We start from the raw sequence: 19,749 nt of genomic DNA on the forward strand, positions 1-19,749 counted from the left end.
ATTCACCGGACCGTAATCCGACAGTGTCGCCCAACTTGTAGATGACCTGACCCATTAAGAGAGATGGCAGAATAGTACTCTTTGGGGAAAACCATGAAATAATGACGTATTTACTTTTAGCATTTGAATTCAAAACAATGTCGCTAGTAGAATGCATGATTTTATTATGTGAATGCAATAGAAAGTCCACAGTCATAGCAGTCTTCTTCTATTTTTATTTTTTTTTAAAGCCTTTAACTTAAGAATGATGGTGTGTTCCCAAGGCTTTGGTTGTTCTTGTTCTTATTTGTGGCTTATCCTTTTGTTTTGTTGCCTTCTTGCATTGGCTAGTAGACAATAACAGGTGACAATGGTTTAAGAAGTATTAATGGAAAATAACCCTAAGGAAACTTAACCCATTAATTAATTTTTTTTTTTCTGTACATTGGACCTCCAATATTTGATTTGGCAGGCAGGGCCTCAGTCCAGCTGCCTGAGCACTGGCTGCTTGTGAGAACATGGTTTGAGAGGCACTGCATGGAATAAATAGCGCTGGACTGGAGGGAAGAGCCCTCAGGTCCAGTCCTAACACTGCCTTTAGCTAAAGGAGCACAGGCAGCTCACCTCTCCTTCCGAACCTCTACTTCCTCCTCTGTCACAGAGGAATTGGATGAAAAGTCCCTTCTAGCCCCAGCAGTCTGTGTCTCTAAGAACATCCAGGGTCCTTCTAGACAGAATCATTCTAGGTCAGCTTCTGAGCCAGGCCAAAGTGAACAAGCTGAGAAGATTGAGGACTGAGGTGAGTCACAAGGCTGCCTCCCAGGTTGGTTCGAAGGTAATGAGTTACCTCAATTGACTGTTCACAGTCAGTTACAGATCCAATTCCTTGTTCTACTCTTTCCCCTCTTCTCGGTACCGTACTTGACTGGTCTTAAGAAACAAGCAAACAAACAAAAAAGAAGCAGCTGTCTCTCAGCACCAGGTTCTGTATGAAGGATGCAACAGAAGCTAATAAATACCTACCCCATCTCTGAAGGAGGCACTGAGGCTGTGGAAATACAAAGGATCCACAAGGCATAAAGCCCTTGTCTTGAAGAAACTTCCTCTCTTGTTAGGGAGAGAAGATGTAAGTGAAAGCTTAAAAACGAAAAACAACAACTGAATGAAGCAACACTGTGAGATTATGATAGACCTCTCAGGGGAGGACCTGATTTGTATGATGCCTGTATCATAGTACAGCCCGCAATTCTTTGTCATCTTATGGAAAATTCACCAACACGTAGGGAAAATATTTCCTACCTGAAACTCAGATCAGTTCACAGAGCTCTTACCTCTCAGGTAGGGATTCCGTAACAGCAGTTGAAATAGATGGAGGTGGGGAGGAGGGTGATTAGCATAGCTACAACATTCTGCAGAGCCAGGACAGGAGAGGAGAGATGTCAGACAGGGGAAAGCTCAGGAAAGAGTAAAGGACAGCATCCCTCCAGGCTCTACCTGTCTTCAGTGGTGGATCGGCTATTCTAGTGGGTCACTCCCAGGCCCCAGATGGACAGATGGCAAGCATTAAAGCTGCTTTTGGGCAATAAGTGGCAGCTACCTGTGGAGGGCACAGCCTGGATGGGGACTCTGGGGAGCTGGGCTCTACCTGCTTTACTTCTGTATTAATCCGTTCTCACGCTGCTAATACATACCCAAGACTGGTTAATTTATAAAGGAAAGAAATTTAATTGACTCACAGTTCTGCAGGGCTGAGGAGGCCTCAGGAAACTTACAATCGTGGCAGAAGGGGAAGGCAAACACGTCCTTCCTCACATGGTGGCAGCAAGGAGAAGTGCCAAAGCAAAAGACGGGAAAACCCTTAAAAACCCATCTGATAGTGAGCTCTCAGGAGAACAGCATGAGGGTAACCACCCCCATGATTTAATTACCTCCCACCCGGTTCCTCCCACGACACGTGGATCACAATCCACAACGAGATTTGGGAGGGGACGCAGCCAAACCATATCAACTTCCCATGGAAACTTGAGCAAGTCATTTCACCTCTTGGAGCCTCAGTTTCCAGAAGACCTGGGACTCTGCCTGAGATCCTAGTATTTGGGAGAGAAATGACCTTAACCATGCTCTTTGGCTCTGCAGAAAAATGTTTTTTAACCATTAAAAAATACATAATGCAGTTTTCCTCTCAACCCACAGCAATGGAGAGGTGGGCATTTCACACCAATCTTCAACCCAATTACAACCTGCCTTATGATAGATTTGGATATATCACAATCAGATCATCTCTGAAATAAAACCACAGGAAAAAAAAAAAAAAAAAAAACACCTCTAGTGTGAGGCTGGGCACGGTGGCTCACACCTGTAATCCCAGTACTTTGGGAGACCAAAGTGAGCATATCACCTGAGCTCAGGAGTTTGAGACCAGCCTGGGCAACATGGTGAAACCCCAACTCTGAAGGAAAAAAAAAGGCCAGGTGCAGTGGCTCACACCTGTAATCTCAGCACTTTGGGAGGCCAAGGCAGGCAGATTACTTGAGGTCAGGAGTTTGAGAACAGCCTGGCCAACATGGTGAAACCTCGTCTCTACTAAAAATACAGAAATTAGCTGGGCATGGTAGTGCGCGCCTGTAATCCCAGCTACTCAGGAGGCTGAAGCAGGAGAATCACTTGAACCCTGTAGGTGGAAGTTGCAGTGAGCCAAGATTGTGTCACTGTACTCCAGCCTGGGCGACAAAGCGAGACTCCATCTCAAAAAAATAATAAAACTAAAAATAAAAAAAAATTTTAATACAAAAATAAATCTCTAATGTGAATGTTAACCCCATCCCTCTACACATTTGTGTACGTGCGTGTATACACACAATTAATATGGAAATATACACATGAGCAAGCAGCCCTACTCTGTAGTTGGGAGACTCCAGTAAAATCACAGTTTTCCACATAAGTCTCTTGCTATTTACGTAACTAGCAAGATAATCCTTGAAAAACCTGTTATGTACCCCCATGTACTATCATTTGAGATGGTCACTCATCCCAAACACTGAACTCACTATTATTCTGAAAGTGAAAGCCCAGTTTCTGTCAGCCATGGGGATGGGCCTTTGCCAATTCTAGACCCAGTTTAATGCTATGGATGCTGGACTCAAACCCCCCTAGAGTTCAAGGTCCATTTATATTGGCAGTACACAACTTCCTGGTTCAAAAAACAAGCCTTTAAAGATCTCATAAAACTTCTTGGACTTCAGATGGTTTTTACAAAACAATACTCAGATGAGCTAAGTGTAAATGAATCAGAAAAGAGGATTATGTTTCCCATAAAAACTCATGAGTTTGAGGATTAGGAGAAGAAAGAAAGGCTGGCAAATGCCAAACATTTTAAAGCGCTTTGAGACCATTAGTCAAACTCAAAACGCAGCCAGGTTCCCTCATCTTTACACTTTATGAGTTTTGTAATTGAAAATCTTTTCCTACATTTAAGATCAGCTACAAATCAAATTTAGTGGCTGCCTATGATCAGAAGAGCATCCACCCATGTTTTCTTCCAGGCAAGGATTTCATGGAGCTCCTTTTAGTCCTCTTTCATGTTCATCAAGAAATTCTTAGAAAGAAAATGGGAGGAGAGAAGGAAAAGAAATGAGAAGCCAATAGGCTGTAGATAAAAGGAAGAGAGACAGAGCAAGAGCAAGAGAGAGACTGTGGGAAATGAAAGTCAGAGGAGAGGAAGCAGGAGAGAGAGGGCGAGAAGGGAAAGACAGGCAGAAAGGCAGAAAGACGGATAGAGGCAAAGAAGGAAGAGGAATGAATGGAGAAAGGGGAAGGAAGCAGAAAGCAATGAATGAGAAAGGGAGCAGACAGAGAAGTAGGTGGAGAAAATGAAAACATGGAGTGAAAGGAGAGAAGAATTTTAAACAGAATCTATGGCTCCATTTCCTCAGGCTGCTCATTAGGATTCTGGCAGCCTTTTCTGAATATCAGCTAGCTCTAACCTGAACATCAATTTGTCCAGATTTGGGCTAGAATTAAATCTGCAACCTTATTAGGTGCTAGCACAGTGTGGCTGGCTGTCCCACACCTCACACAAAGTAGTAGGGACTGATAGGGACAGGAAGTCCCGTATTCTCCTACACAAGCAGCAGGCCAAGAATGGAATCTTCAGCTCATGACTGCTCAAAAATAGGTACCTTATTCACTCACACAGTTTGTTTTGTATTTTTAACCATTTCATCAAAAGGTAAGGGTGGGGGGCCGGGCACAGTGGCTCACACCTGTAATCCCAACACTTTGGGAGGCAGAGGCGGGTAGATCAATTGAGGTGAGGAGTTCAAGACCAGCCTGGCCAACATGGTGAAACCCTGTCTGTACTAAAAATAAAATAAAATAAAATAGAAAAATGAGGCCGGATGTCGTGGTGGGTGCCTGTCATCCCAGCTACTTGAGAGGCTGAGGCAGGAGAATCGCTCAAATCTGGGAGGCAGAGGTTGCAGTGAGCCGAGATCTCACCACTGTACTCCAGCCTGGGTGACAGAGCAAGACTCCATTAAAAAAAAAAAAAAAAAAGTAGGGGTGATGGAGTTTAGAAATGTGTGACCTCCTCCACCTATGACTCTGCTTCCATGAGAAAAAAAACATGAAGCTTTACAAATGCAGAATTAAAGCAGAGGCTCATGTGGGCTCATGTGATGAAAATGTTAGTGTCCGTCTACCCAGCTGTGTGAGCAAAGGTAGAAACAGGTCTGCTTTGCAGAAAAAGATGACGTACCCCCAGGAATAGAGCAACAAGTAGAAATGAGGTTTACCCTAGCATTTCCCTTCCCTTCCCTTTTGTTTTCATATAACAAGCATTTATTGAACAACTATAGGTCCTCACCTAGCTTCCATAGAAACTTACAGAAAATTCAGAACAGATTTCCATTTTAGATGGAGAAATTAGAATTAATATGTTGTTCGATTGCAACCCAGAGTTGCCCCTGGACCAGCAAGTGCCTTTGTGCTGGCCCTCAGTGCCCGGCCATGGCAATAACAGACCCTGTCCACTGGGAGCAGCAGCCTCCTGGGGTAAACAGATCCTGAACAAATCATCGCATGTGAAGCAGGTATTAAAAAGGAGTTACAGGCCGGGAGCAGTGGCTCATGCCTGTAATCCCAGCTCTTTGGGAGGCCAAGGTGGGAGGATCACGAGGTCAGGAGTTTGAGACCAGCCTGGCCAACATGGTGAAACCCCGTCTCTACTAAAAATGCAAAAATTAACCGGGCGTGGTGGCAGGCAGGCGCCTGTAATCCCAGCTACTCGGGAGGCTGAGGCAGGAGAATCGTTTGAACCCGGGAGGCGGAGGTTGTACTGAGTTGAGATCATGCCATTGCACTCCAGCCTGGGTGACAGGCGAGACTCTATCTCAAAAAAAAAAGGAACTACAGGGTGGGGAACAAGACCCATCAGAGGAAAATGGGTCAGGGGCATGGTCTGCCTTGCTACAAATTTAGAGGAGTCAATCAACAAAAAGGGAACTCACTAAAAATAAAGTTTTCCTTTCCCCTCCTCACTTGCCTTACATAATCAAGATGAGTATCACACCGTGGGGACTCCTGGAGACAGCGAAATGGCTCTCTGCAGCTAGCCAAAATGTGTTAATTAATTTAGCTTTCACTGAGATTTGTTATGCTCATTTATTCAGAACTTTTGAACATTCAACATGAAACTACATGATAATTAAATAGCTGTCAACACAATTTTATTTACACTTGTCATTCACACCCTCCAAACCTCATCAGGCCACTGGTTGGCCTGCATTCAACGAGGCATAAAGGAAATATGTTCCTGCTCTCAAGGAGTTTTTCATCTTGGAAAACACTTGGATGCACACCAAAATGAGATGCACCTCAACAGAGAAATCTATGAAATCCTTGCCTTTGAATCACCAGAAGGCCTCCAAGTTTTATTTTACTTTCATATTTCAGTTTTAAACACTTTTTTTTTTTTTTTGAGACAGAGTCTCGCTCTGTCGCCCAGGCTGGAGTGCAGTGGTGCATCTCAGCTCCCAGCAAGCTTTGACGTTCCATTCAGTCATGGGAATTTTTCCAATGACTAGTTTCCCTGCTTACATTTCAGCTCAAAGGTGCCCAGACACATGCAAGGTTGTTTGAGTGCGGGATGGCAATAATGTTCTCTCCATTTGGATACAGCTATTTATAAATTGTGATCCAGTTTTAAAAGGAACCTCCTGCTTTGCTTCAATTTCAGTGTCTTTCATGTTGTTGAGTTGCTAGAATTGCTTCTTTTAATATATATATATTTTTTGGAGATGGAGACTCACTGCAACCTCCACCTCTCGGGTTCAAGTGATTCTCCTGCCTCAGCCACCCAAGCAGCTGGGATTACAGGCACACGCCACCATGACCAGCTAATTTTTGTATTTTTAGTAGAGACGGGTTTTCACCATGTTGGCCTGGCTGGTCTCCAACTCTTGACCTCAGGTGATCCACCCGCCTCAGCATCCCAAAGTGCTGGGATTACAGGCATGAGCCACTGTGCCCCGCCTAGAATTGCTTCTTTACTTAAATTTCAGGGAGTTATTAAAGTTGTTATATCTTTTGTCTACATTAGAATTTTCATCCAATAGCACTAGAACATGATGCTGCCTGAGTTTAACACTTGATCCTATTTTTTTTTCCCAATAATCTTTCTGTCTGCCATCAAACTGAGGCAGACATTATATAGTGACCAAAGCAACCTGAAAGTAAAGAAGAAAACGAGGAGAAAGAATACTATTCCACTTCTACATATCAAATCCTGGCCTTGTCTGCTCTTCTAAAACCTAAGGCCCATCACCGGTTGCCTCCTTCTTAATTTTTCAACCTAATCTTGGGTGACATCCTCAAACGAACCTTCTGTTCCAACTACATTTCTCTACCTATTTAGGTTGGCGCAAAAGTAATTGCGGTTTTCGCCATTACGTTACAAAACCTCAATTACTTTTGCATCAACCTAATATTTTTCTTCTCTCTTTTTGGAAGGAAAAAAAAGACCCTGATCAGTTACTAGTCTGTAGAAATATGACACCCAAATTCCTGCTTCCAAGCCTCCCTTGATACCATTCTGAAATTCTCTCACCTCCTCAACTAAGTCTTCCTTCTCCTTCAATTGGAATTCGAGATCCTTTCGTCCATGAAGCCCTTTGAAATGCCCTTAACTTCAGTTTACTCTCTCTTCCAAACTCTTATCATGTATATTATCCATTCTCTTATGGCCATTGAACACGCAATCGATGCTTTGTAATAGACATAGAATACTTCTAGCAGGGGAACACTTTTTTCTCCTTGCTCATCATGAGACAACCCAGAATTAAGGCAGGTCTTGGTTAATAATGCCTGAGGTTTGCTCAGGGACATTCTGACTTGTCTTTAGCTGTTTTCAGGCAGCATTTTGCTAAGCAATGGAGTTTGCTTAAATTTCACCCTAACCTGAATTAAGTTGCTTTAACTGAATCAAGCAGTGGCCCTCGGGGGAGTGAGGGGAGTTTCCTAATCCTAAATTAATGGTTTGAAAAGTTCTGTACAAAGAATCCTGTTGTATTTGCGTCTAAACACTGTAATATTGACAGAATTATGTCATTAAAATAGTCGGTGCTTTTAAAACGTCTCTCTTTTGTTGTGCTCTCAACTTTCCTTGTTTCTAGAGACCAGGACATAGTCTTAGAATTGCAACTAGTACAAATCATCATCATACAGATAAAATGAGCAATATACAGAAGTCCCTCTCACCACCAAAGAAACGTTAGCTATGCAAGGCAAGAGTTGTCTTTCTAAACAGAGAGGGGAGACCAGTAAAACCAGCCCAGTGTCTTGTGATTCCTCCAGGTTTCCCGGTTTTAAAGCCCAGGTTTAAAAAGCTACCGCTGAGAGGGATCAGGTTACATCTCCTGGCTGCCAGAGAACCTTACACTTAACCCTTCCCAATCCTTGACCTGGATGTTGCACTCCCATTTCACTTCCTAGAAAGGGTATCTTCTATCCATGTATGCCTCCCTATGTTCTATTCCCTACATACGAGCAACTGGCCAAAGCCCCAGATGAAGCTTCCTGTGGCCACACTACGTTCCATGCCTCATCTCTGGTGGCCTGCCTGTGCTGAGAGCAGAGACCTTGCATATCATATCCTCCGTGTGTAACACGGTGTGCAATTCATAGTGAAGGTTGTGTTTGTTCAATGAATGATTGTGTACCTTCTGACGCCTACATCAGCAATAAGAAAACTGCTGACTATCTTTTTTTTTGTTTATCAAGGGCATAAACCTTGCCCAAGATCCTTAAGTTGTCAAGGGTCTAGAGATTGATTAATTCATTCATCCATTGACTCATTCATTCATTTGTGCACCATTCCCTAGACATTTTTGAGGGCCAGTTGTTTGTTTTTTTTGTTGTTGTTTTTTTTTTGAGACGGAGTCTTTGCTCTGTCGCCCAGGCTGGAGTGCAGTGGCGCCAACTCGGCTCACTACAAGCTCCGTCTCCTGGGTTTACGCCATTCTCCTGCCTCAGCCTCCCGAGTAGCTGGGACTACAGGCGCCCGCCACCTTGCCCGGCTGGTTTTTTGTACTTTTAGTAGAGACGGGGTTTCACCGTGTTAGCCAGGATGGTCTCGATCCCCTGACCTTGTGATCCGCCCGTCTCGGCCTCCCAAAGTGCTGGGATTACAGGCGTGAGCCACCGCACCCGGCCGGGCCAGTTGTTTTTTAATGAACCAAGAATGAGGATGAGAAATTACTTAATGGGTATAACGTATACTATTCAGGTGACAGCCACACTAAAAGCCCAGACTCCACCACTACCCGATATACCCATGTAACAAAACTGCAGTTTTGCCCCTTAAATTTATACAAATAAAAAACAGGCTGGGCACGGTGGCTCATGTCTGTAATCCCAGCACTTTGGGAGGCCAAGGCAGGTGAATCGCTTGAGCTCAGGAGTTCAAGACCAGCCTGGGCAACATGATGAAACCCCATCTCTACCAAAAACACAAAAAGTTAGCCAGGTGTACTGAGAGGCTAAGGTGGGAGGATCACCTGAGCCTGTGAGGTCGAGGCTGCAGTGAGCTGTGATCACACCACCACCACTCCAGCCTGGGTGACAGAGTGAGACCGTATCTCAAAACCAACAACAACGAAGAATGGGGAAAGGATTTTAGACATTTTTATTTAGGGATCTAATATTCCTGACTAAATCCAAGGATTCTCTCTGAAAGTCAGGGACATTCTCTTCAGAAGGCGTGGTGTAAAGAGATGGATAGGTAGAATCTCTTCCTATAATCCTCTTGTAGCTAATTGCCAGACAATTTACATGAGCATGTATAACAGTATCTGTAGAAAGTAAATACATGATCCTGGATATTTGTGTACCAGAAGGGAGTGAAATGCATGGTTAAGAGCACAAATTTTGGTATCAAACAACCTGAGTTCAGTTCTCAGTTCTGCTTCTAAGTATGGGAGTGAATTTAGGGGCATAAGGCCCATGTTCTGGAAGAATCTAGGAAGCAGCTGGATGGGCATTAAGGAATTAAACTCTTGAATCCCCCTTGAACAATCACTTTTATGAGGGAATGCTTTTGAGTACTCAGTGCTGCCCTGAGAGCCGCTTCTCAGCTGGAAGCAGTTGGAAACCGATAATCTCAGCCTTAGATTCTAGGGGGTCTGTCAAGGCTGTCATTTTATGTTATCACTTCAAGGTTCAGCATGCAGAACAATTTCTTAGCCATCATGAAATGTTTCCTGGTAGCCAGCTCAGGCTCTACAGATATACCACCCTAACTCTTCCAGTAAAAGAAAGCCATTTTCAGAAAAACAGAACTTCCTCCAGAGGTTTTATAGTCAAAGGTACCAAAAACTGATGCGTCTCTTGTGTTTTTCACTTGGTGGAGAGAAGCCACAGGGTTGCAATTTCGGATACACTTGTCTCTAGAAAATAGAACTTGTCTGGGAGGGGATTTAGAGCAAAGATGGAAGAGGAGGCCTCAATTTTACAAAGAAGGATGGTGGAAAGAAGAGAAGGGAAGAAAATCATTCCTGATCATTCACTGAGCACTTACAAAGGCCCATCAATGGCATGGGGGTGGGGGGGTCCGCACCTGCCATCACAGAAGGGGGCTGCTGTTTAAATGTTTGTCTTCATGACTGTTGACAAAAAGAGTCCAACTGTAAAATATTTCAAGAGATTTGTTCTGAGCCAAATATTAGGACCGTGACCCATGACAGAGTCCCAGTAGGCCCTGAGAACATGTACCAAAGGTAATGGAGATGCAGTCTGGTTTTATACATTTTAGGGAGACATAAGACATCAATCAATACAGGTAAGGTGTAGATGGGTTCAGTCTGGAAAGGTGTAGATGGGTTCAGTGGGACAACACAAAGTGGGGTGGGGCAGGGGATTGTTAGGTCATAGGTGGATTCAAAGATTTTCTGATACAGATGAAGCCTCCAGGTAGCAGGCTTCAGAGAAAATAGATTGTAAATGTTTCTTATTAGACTTAAAAAGATGCCAGACTCAGGTAATTATCTCCTGGATCAAGGAAAAGAACTGGAAAGGGAAGGGGATTCTCTACGGAACGTAGATTTTCCCCACAAGAGACAGCTTCGCAGGGCCATTTCAGAATATGTAAAAAAATATACTTCAGTTTCTTTCAGGGTCTGCTATTTGTCATGTTGGTATCTTATTACTGCAAAGAGTCTATTTTGTTAGTCTTTAGTCTCTTTTAATGTTTGTTGGTTTGCTTGCTTTTGAGACAGAGTTTCACTCTTATTGCCCAGGCTGGAATGCAATGGCTCAATCTTGGCTCACTGCAACCTCCACCTCCCAGGTTCAAGTGATTCTCCTGCCTCAGGCCTCCTGAGTACCTGGGATTATAGGCATGCACCACCATGGCCGGCTAATTTTGAAATTTTAGTAACGATGGGGTTTTGCCATGTTGGTCACGCTGGTCCCAAACTCCTGACCTCGGGCGATCCAACCGCCTCGGCCTCCCAAAGTGCTGGGATTACAGGTGTGAGCCACCATGCCTGCCCTGTTTTAATGTTGATGCTGGTCAGTTGTGCCTGAATTCCCAAGGAAGGATGGTATAATGAGGCGTATCTGACTGCCCCTTTCCCATGATGGGAACTAGTTTTTCAGATTAACTTTGAAATACTCTTGGCTGGGAGAAGGGGTCCATTCAGTTGGTTGGAGGACTTAGAATTTTATCTCTAATCTACATGACTAAAAATTGACATTCTGTGATTTAACAAACCACACACTTCTGCAAGCTTCAATTTTGCTATCTATAAAATGGAAATAATACCTAAAACAGGATTCGGCAAGCTTTTTCTGAAAAGGACTAGATAGTAAATATTTTCAACTTTGTGGGTCATGCAGTGTCTGTCACAACAACTCAACTATGCAATTATAGCATGAAAGTAGCCATAGACAATACATAAAGCCACAGGCATGGGCAGATTTGGTCTGCAGGCCATAGCTTGTCATTGCCTAGTGTAATCCCCTGTTTTAATACACAGGGCATTGTGAAGATTAAATGAGCAAATCCAAGTAACATACCTTAGTGCAGCATGTGGCAGGTAAGTGCTCAATAAATATTAGCTGTTAGCATGGTTGTGATCTTAGTCTCTCCCCTCTATAAGGGCTAACTGTGTTCACTTTAGTGAGTAAGGTAGTCCTTGGTGTTCCTCAGGAGATATTCCAACCTTCTCTCTCTTAGGCACGTGGTGAATGTCACAGATTGGGTTTTTGGAGAAGAACCCTGAGATGGAGTTTAGTGTACAGGATGCTTATTAACGAGTATCCTTGGGAACAACCCCGGCGGAAAGGAAAAGAGGGAAGCAGGACTGGGCAGAGGGAGAAGTCAAGTTGCCAAACAACAGGCTGAGCCAAATCCCAACACTGTCCCACACTGGGCTGAAAGGGCTGGGCCTTTCTACCCACACAGGAAGCATTCCCTGGATGTGGGCTGCCCTGGGAAGCATATGGCCTTGGGCGAGTAGCTCTGCACTTCTAGGCCCTCCTTGGAGGCGCCAACAGATGAAGCTTGTCTGTGACAACACGCCCAGCAACCCAAGCAATAAGCTAGTGGGAGAGAAAGATGTGACCAACTCTGACTGTGAACTGCACACAGAAATAACACATCTCTTGCAGACCAAGCATTTAATTGTTATTTAAAGACCCTCCAAAGCTCCTTTCCCCTGTAGTGATTTCAAGATGGTGGCTGCTCGATGAGCCTGGGCCCCGAGGAATGACAGTGAGGAGAACCCCTCATCAACCAGTGCGATGGAATGTAGTATGAGCAAAACTTAAATCTGAGTTCTTTAAAGCCACTGAGATTTGGGGGTCGTTCGTTACTGCAGTATTGTGAGCTTTCTATTGTGTGTCATCAATAGCAGCATAGGAAGCTACGTTGGATGCTTTTAAATGATTTGAAGACGAGACACCTTATGACCTTAAACAATCAAGGAACTGGTTTCAAATCATCATCATCACTTCCAGCAGCGACATCATAGCTAACGTTAGCACTAACATGAATTTGTTACTGGAAAGGGGTCCTGCTCCAGACCTGAAGAGAGACCTCTCGGACCTCGAGCAAGAAAGAATTCAGGGCAAGTCCATAAAGTGAAAGCAAGCTTATTTGAGAAATAAACAAAAGAATGGCTACCCTATAGGCAGAGACATGGCATGGGCTGCTTGACTGAATATAGTTATTTCTCGACTATATGCTAAACAAGGGGTAGATTGTTCATAAGCTTTCCGGGGAAAGAGGTGGAGATTTCTTGGAACTGAGAGTCCCTCCCCTTTTTAGACTATGTAGGGTAACTTCCAAACGTTGCCATGGCATTTGTAAATTGTCACAGTAGTGATGGGAGTGTCTTTTAGTATGCTAATGCATTATAATTCGCATATACTGAGCAGTAAGGACAACTAGAGGTCACTTTCATCACCATCTTGGTTTTGGTGGGTTTTGGAGGGCTTTCTTATGACATCCGGTTTTATCAGTAGGGCGGTTGTGACCTGTATCTTGTGCTGATCTCCTATCTCATCCTGTGACTAAGAATGCCTAGTCTCCTGGGAATGCAGCCCGGCAGGTCTCAGTCTCATTTTACCCCTATTTAAGATGGAATTGCTATGGTTCAAATGCCTCTGATAAATTCACTAATTTAATGCTCAAACAACCTATGGATGACACAGGTATTATTATTTTCTCCATTTTAGAGATGAAACAACTGATGCTTAAAGAGATTTATTAACTCGTACATAGCCAGGGTATGCAATCTATAGCCTGAAGTTCAAATCCAGTTAAGTGCCTGTTTTTGTAAATAAAGTTTTATTGGAACACAGCCATGCCCATTCATTACATATTACGTATTTATGGCTGTTTTCATGATACAGTGACTGAGTTGAGTAGTTGCATATGGCTTGCAAACCTCAAAATACAGTTGGCCCTCCATATGTGAGGGCTCCACTTTTGTGGATTCAACCAACCAAGAATCAAAAATATTTGAAAATAAAAATAAAAAAGCAATACAATAAAATAATATAAATTAAAAACAATACAACACCATAACTCTTTGCATAGCATTTACATGGTATTAGGTATTATAAGTAATCCAGAGATGATTTAAAGTATACGAGAGGACGTGCATAGGTTATATGCAAGTACTGGGCGATTTTGTATCAGGGACTCGAGCATCCATGGATTTTGTTACCCATGGGGTATCCTGGAAGGAATCCCCTATGCATATTGAAGGACAACTGTACTTACCATCCAGCCCTTTACAGAAAAAGTTTGCCCACCCTCACCCCTAGCAGTAGTAAGCGGCAGAGCCTGATTCCAAACCCAGGTTGTCTGACTCCAGAGACAACACTCATAACTCAGATATAAATAAACATTAGGTAGGCTTGGAACCCTGTTGGAATGTTATGAAACTTTTCTATTTCCATTTTCCTAATCATGTGTTTTTTTCATTTAAAAATTTCCTGATGTTTACTTCCAGCAATATGACAGACTCTATATCCTGAAAATTCTCCCCCAAAAAAGCACCTTTAAAATGCTGGATAAAATAAGTAGCTAACTTGGCAAGAAATTAAAGTATCTTAATCCCCAGAGGCCAAAAATGAAGTCGGAAGCCAGAATTCAGAATGAGCATGGTAAATGTTCACTGGAGCAGGCATCAGACCCTGAGGGCATTTGCCAGTGTTTTGTAAATTAGAACTTTCAGTTTTTACATCCATGTCGGGGGAAGGGGGGACAGGAGAGGCAGGCGACAAAGCAGTGCAGTGTCAGCATGGAGACTTTGGAATGAGTCCCCAAAGGCCCACATTCCCAATAAAAGAGTGAACTAGAAAATATTTGCCATGCAAAGGAAATAGCAAAGAAAATTTTGCATCTTAACCTTGATTTTGGTTGGAAGAAAAAATAAGAGTCCCTACCCCCTACCAGAAGTTATAATCACCAGTCAGGCCTCAAGTCTGGGTTCAAATTCACTCTGTGTACCTATTCTGAAACTATTTTAAATAAACAAACCAAAAAAAAAATTTTTTTAAATGACCAGGCACTTGGCAAAGGTAAACACAAATATAAGGAATGTTCTCCAATTCAAGCCTCATAAAATTCTCACAACTAGTGCCTCAACAAAAATGAGCTCACAATTTTTATAAAATCACAAGACCACCCATGTAGTAAGACATCATCAGACAGGGTTAGAAACATCAAACAGTAGAATCAGACATTCAGGCTTTGGGTTGGAATTATCACATAGAGCAAGGTTAGCAAACTTTTCTCTAAAAGGCCACATAGTATACATTTTAGGCTTTGCAAGCCATACAGTCTCTGTCAAAAACACTCAGCCTTGCTATTCTAGTATAAAAGCAGCCATGGGCAGTATGCAAATGAATGGGCTTGCCTGTGTTTTAATAAAACTATATTTACAAAAACTGAGAGTGTGCCAGAAAACCATACCTTATAAATAAATGTTTTCTATATTTAAAGAAAGCTTTAAAACATTAGCAAGGAACAAAATACTCTTAGAAACATCGAAAAAGATTCTTAACTTCTGAAAGTAAAATAGTTGAATTTTAAAATTCAGCATATGAGTTGACTAACAAATTAGAAATGAAATGTATAATTAATAAATTGAAAGTTGGATAAGACAAAACTACTTAGAATATAGTTCAGAGAGAGAAAGAGAAGGATATCATGATATAGACATGAAAGTAAGTGAGAAGTGTTAACATTAATCTAATGAAAGTTCCAGAAAGAGTGACTAGAGAAAATGAGATGGACACAATATTCAATCATTTGTATGGTTCCTTATATTTAGGAAGTACAAAAAATTCTAAAGAATATTCACACCCAGACTTATCCTGGTGAAATGAAAGAACATTAAAGACAAATGTAATAGCTTAAAAACAGCTAGAGAAAAAGACAGCTTTCCTGTTTTACATCTAACTTCTTATGAACAGAGCAGAAAGCAAAAGATTACAAGATGATGTCTTCAAAGTGCTGGGAAAACTGTTTCAATTTACAATTGGATACCCAGTAAAACTTATCTTTCATGAGGATGCAATAGAATATATTTAGGTGAACAAAAGCCAAGATAATTTACTATGGACAGATTCTTAGTAAAGGAACTTCCTGAGGATATATATACTTTGGAAAGAAGGATATATATACTTCTCCAGAAAGGAGATGTGAGCTGTAAGTTGTAAGAAAGATAACCATGTGATCAAAGACATTTGTAGTCACATGGATACATCTAAATAAATATCAACACTAATAAATCTAATTTGGGAAGTTATAAAAGTCAGAGGTGGGGAGAGATGAGCTTCTAAAGCAGAGGTCATATTCTATTTCTTAAAATGGTAAATATATGAATGTATGTGTGTGTGTGTGTGTGCAAACATGCACACACACACACGCATATTGTAAACTTTTCTATATATGACACATTTCACAAGATTTTTTAATAGAAAGAAAATACTGGACAATACTAGCTTATAAACTGAGAAAGAGTTAAAATACTCTAAGTTTTAGGAGGAGGGTGAATCTAATTAATAACTTTAACCATTAAAAAATTAGAATCTATACATTCCAAAATATTAGAGGAGAAAAAAATGGAGTAGGAATTTCACCGACTAGAAAGTGTAAAAAGATGGTAAAAATAAATCCAAATATATCAATGATCATAATTAAATAAAAAAGAATTACACTTATCAGCTAAAAGATAGTTAATTTTTAAAAATCCAACCATATTCTTCTTACAAGAAACACATGTGAAACAGAAGTACACCAAATGTTTGAGAGTAAAATAATGGGAAAAGCTACATTAAGGGAAGTGAATTTTTCCAACAAGCAAAAAATAACTTCCTGTTTGCTTTCAGATGTAACCACTGAATCCTCATACAAAGGATATGTTAGTTTCATATATCATAATGAAACTAAGAAAAGAAATAAATGTAAAGAGAGAAATCAGGAAAAAAAAAAAAAACCTTAGGTTAAGGATTAATATTCTCTGACAAATCTAAAAATCTGAAAAAGCAGGTCCACCCGTGCTATACCCATGGAATTCAAACAAGCATTGATGGAAACCTAGGGCTGAATGGCATGAGTCAAGAGTAAATGTATCATTTCTCAAATTTGGGTCAAATTTCTTAATAATGAAGTTTACAAAATAAAATCAGATCACATTTCAAAATAACTTGCATTTGGAGACAAAAGATGCTGTGATCATTTTCAATCGTATTAATATTGCTCTTTGAAATGAATGAGACATTAAACACAAAGATTCTTAGAAAAAGTAAATACAAATATAATTTTGAGATGTGAATGAATTTGACTACTTTTAAGATTCAGGAACAAATATTTATGTATAAAGGTGGACAATAGCTGCATTAAAATAGAGGAAGGGCTAAAATGTGAAGCTTATGTATAACTAAATGATTTTATAGTTATTTTAGTGGCATAGGGAAATGTCCATGATATAATCAGTTAGCAAACAAAACCATATATGAAACTGTAGATTAACAATAAAAATATGTTTAAATGTCATCAAATGTGTTTAGAAACAGGACTGGGAAGAAAAACAACAGAACACTAAGAGTGGTGGGGAAATAAGTGATTTGTATTTTCTACTTTATATTGTATTTTCCAAGGCTTTTTTTTTTTTTTAACAATGATCACTTTTATAATCAGATAACAGAATAATTTTATTTTCAATCTTTAGTATTTTGTGTGTTTACATATATTATGGTCCAGAATCCCAGTGAATGAAGATGTGAAAAATGAATTCTAGAAAGACGAAACATGACAAGACTTTAAAAGAATGTTTTAAGAGACAGAGAAATCGCTAGCCTAATTGGTAGGTAACTTGATATAAAGTAACTTCTTCACTTCAGGTCTCAAGAATGTACAGCAAAGTGAGTCCTAGAGGTTGCTATGGCAATGGAGGTAAACCTGATTAGGTCAGCTCTGCTTTCTAAGGTAAGGCCAGGGAAAAGAACACAGAATTCTTTTTTCTTTTATTTTTTAGATGGAGTCTTGCTCTGTCTCCCAGGCTGGAGTGCTGTGGGGCAATCTTGGCTCACTGCAACCTCCGCCTCCTGGGTTCAAGCGATCCTCCTGCCTCAGCCTCCCAAGTAGCTGGGTCTACGGGCACCTGCCCCACCACGCCCAGCTAATTTTGTATTTTAGTACAGACAGGGTATCATGATGTTGGCCAGGCTGGTCTCGAACTCCCAACCTCAGGCAATCCACCCACCTTGGCCTCCCAAAGAGCTGGATTACAGACATGAGCCACTGCGCCCAGCCTAGGATTCTTGAATCAGACAAATCCCCACTCTGTGCCTCTATCGTCTCTCCGCTCCCTTCTCTTCTCCCTCATTTGTCCCTCTTGCCTCCCCAGTTCTCTCCTTTTCCCATCTTTTCCTCCCCACCTCTTAGCCTCCACTGCACTTGACACCATCAGACTGTGTTCTTCCTGATTGCCCTCCTTTTTGGGCCTCCAGCAGGTGCTGCATTTTCCTGAGTGCCTTCCTCACCGGACGTTCTGGAGGGCATCATTTCTGGACTCATCATTTCTGACTGTACCCTTGGTGCTCAGGACCTGTCCATGGGAGGTGCCAAAAAATATTTATTGACCAAATGAATGCATGCATGAATGAGTGAATGAAGACAATTCCTCCGTCTCTTTTGTGGGCTCCTCTTCATCTGCTCACCCTTCAATGAGGACATTCTCCAAGATTTCATGCTTAGTTGCTTTTTCTTTTCATTCTGTACTTTTGTCTTGGATGACCTCTCTTCCCTTCGCCTCAGGTAACATACAGGTGAAAATGAGCCCCAACTTTTCAACTCTACCGCATCTATTTTTCACATCTGTATTTCAACTGCTTTCAGTTGGACCCATGCTCACCCCATATTCAACTTGTCAAAAACCTCATCCTTTTCTTCCCCATCCTTCTTCCTCTTAAGAGCTCCAGCTCCATTGATAATACCACCATCTCCTCAACATCTGGATTGAAGCTCAGAGGACCCTTTTACTCTCCTCCTGCCCTCCCTGATTCCTGTCTACTGAGCACAGCCATACTCTGGAATTTCATCCTTTCTTTCAATTCCATTCCCACTATCCCTGTGTCACTTCTCACCAAGATCATCACCAAACCCTGGGAAGCTTCCTTGCTTTGAATCTGCACTTCCCGTGGCTGCTGGCTTTCCTAAACCACAGAACTCCTCATTGTCCCATCATGCTCAAAAACACTTTCTGTTTCTCATTGCCTCCAAAATAAAGCCCAGGCACACAGGCTCTTCACTGTCTCGTTTGATCTATCTTTCCTGCTTCATTCCCCTTCCCCCTTCCCCCTAGCCCCCACTCTGCCTTCTTCAATCTGTCTGTCTCTATTATCTCCATCTCCATCCCCATCTCCCTCTTCATCTCTGTCTCTAAGGAGCCTCACTAGGCTTCTGCAGCCAACACTCCCTTCATGCTGCCTCCGTGACCACTGACATTTCTTACCCGCCCGGATGCCATCTCTCACTGCTCTCTTCTCAAACTGTTCCTCCTCCTCCGGGGCCTGTATCAAGTATTACCTCTTCTGAGAAGCCTTTTCCCAAACCTTCAGTCAGGATTAAGGGCACTCTCCTCTGTAGTCTGGTAGCATCTGACGGTGCTTCCAGGAGAGCGCAGCCCACAGTCGTCAGGTGCAGGTGGGTGGGCAGAGGGAGACGGTGAGGTGCTCCTGAAGAACCTGAGCACGGGGATAGAAGGTTTCTCCTCTAGAATGAGCTCATAAAACAGTGTGTCATGGGAAAGAACAAAGTGCCTGCCAGCTCAAAGGAACAATGCCTTTTACTAGCAACAGCTGTAGCCTGTAGCCAATGACGTTAAGGAAGCTGCGAAAGGCTGTGTTAACAGAAGCAGGGCTGTCAGAGGAAGGCCAGAGTCAAAGAAGCACATTCTTGCATTTTCCAATCTTTTCCAGGGGAGGACCATGCTGATGGGGGTGGGGAGGTTGGATTTCAGGCACTGGAGTGGTGGAGTCCAGCAAGGCACAGGGCTAGTTTCTCCTGTCGTCTCACCTTGACCTGAACAAACTACCCTGGGGGCCCTCTGCTGTCTAGTCATGCTCATCAGAAAGTCTCAGCATAAGTAGCCACACTTGAATGTGTGCTGTATCATGTACAAAGGGTGGCTCTCTAGAAATTATTCTAGTCCCCGAAAGGACTATTCCACCCCACATGTTCATTTCTAGCCTATA

The 19,749-nt window shown here is 42.1% G+C and overlaps 1 long non-coding RNA gene across 3 annotated transcripts; it reads right to left on the reverse strand.

Annotated features, from left to right (window-relative positions):
• Nucleotides 1–122: 122 nt before the first annotated feature.
• Nucleotides 123–19,322, reverse strand: LOC144333797 (uncharacterized). 3 transcript variants are annotated; one of them, XR_013402857.1, is made up of 4 exons: nucleotides 18,999–19,322; nucleotides 18,214–18,305; nucleotides 17,932–18,101; nucleotides 123–1,027 (listed from the first exon to the last, which is right to left on the reverse strand). It is a non-coding gene; the product is annotated as an uncharacterized LOC144333797 (long non-coding RNA). The 3 variants fall into 3 exon arrangements; XR_013402858.1 differs by lacking the exon at nucleotides 18,214–18,305; XR_013402859.1 differs by lacking the exons at nucleotides 123–1,027; nucleotides 18,214–18,305 and adding an exon at nucleotides 9,144–9,326.
• Between the last annotated feature and the right edge of the window lie 427 nt (nucleotides 19,323–19,749).

Source organism: Macaca mulatta, chromosome 13, assembly GCF_049350105.2.
Source record: "Macaca mulatta isolate MMU2019108-1 chromosome 13, T2T-MMU8v2.0, whole genome shotgun sequence".
NCBI lineage: Eukaryota > Metazoa > Chordata > Mammalia > Primates > Cercopithecidae > Macaca > Macaca mulatta.